Source organism: Egretta garzetta, unplaced genomic scaffold (genome assembly GCF_000687185.1).
Source record: "Egretta garzetta isolate BGI_Z169 unplaced genomic scaffold, ASM68718v1 scaffold45, whole genome shotgun sequence".
Taxonomy (NCBI): Eukaryota; Metazoa; Chordata; class Aves; order Pelecaniformes; family Ardeidae; genus Egretta; species Egretta garzetta.
This window is the reverse complement of record NW_009260028.1, coordinates 6,186,101-6,186,787: the sequence shown is the minus strand read 5'-3', so window position 1 is coordinate 6,186,787 and position 687 is coordinate 6,186,101. Positions and strand designations below refer to the sequence as shown.

At 53.9% G+C, this 687-nt stretch overlaps 1 protein-coding gene across 2 annotated transcripts in view; it reads left to right on the top strand.

The window, feature by feature from the left end:
• LTN1 (listerin E3 ubiquitin protein ligase 1) overlaps window positions 1-687 on the top strand; it is a 31,459-nt gene that overhangs the window by 26,217 nt on the left and 4,555 nt on the right. The gene's annotated exons all lie outside the window — the stretch shown is intronic.

Genomic DNA, 687 nt, shown 5'->3' with positions numbered 1-687 from the left:
GATGGGGACAATGAGTGGAATAAACCCCCCATAATCCAGGAGGAAGCAGTCTTTGACCTGCTATGCCACCTGGATGTCCACAAGTCTATGGGGCCGGATGGGATCCACCCAAGAGTGCTGAAGGAGCTGGCAGAGGAGCTGGCCAAGCCACTTTCTATCGCAGTCCTGGATAACAGGAGAGGTCCCAGATGACTGGAGGTTGGCAAATGTGACGCCTGTCTTCAAGAAGGGCCGGAAGGAGGATCCGGGGAACTACAGACCTGTCAGCCTGACCTCAGTACCGGGGAAGATTATGGAGAGGTTCATCTTGAGTGTGCTCACCAGGCACATGGAGGATAATCAGGGGATCAGGCCCAGTCAGTCAGCATGGGTTCATGATAGGCAGGTCTTGCCTAACCAACCTGATTTCCTTCTACGACCAGGCGACCTGCCTGGTAGATGAGGGCAAGGCTGTGGATATTGTGTACCTGAACTTCAGCAAAGCCTTCGACACAGTCTCCCATAGCATTCTCCTGGAGAAGCTGGCAGTTCTTGGCCTAGATGGGTTTACTCTTCACTGGGTTAAAAACTGGCTGGATGGCCGAGCCCAGAGAGTCGGGGTGAAGGGGGGTAAATCCAGTTGGCAGCCGGTCACAAGCGGTGTCCCCCAGGGTTCAGTTCTAGGGCCAGTCTTGTTTAATATCTTTA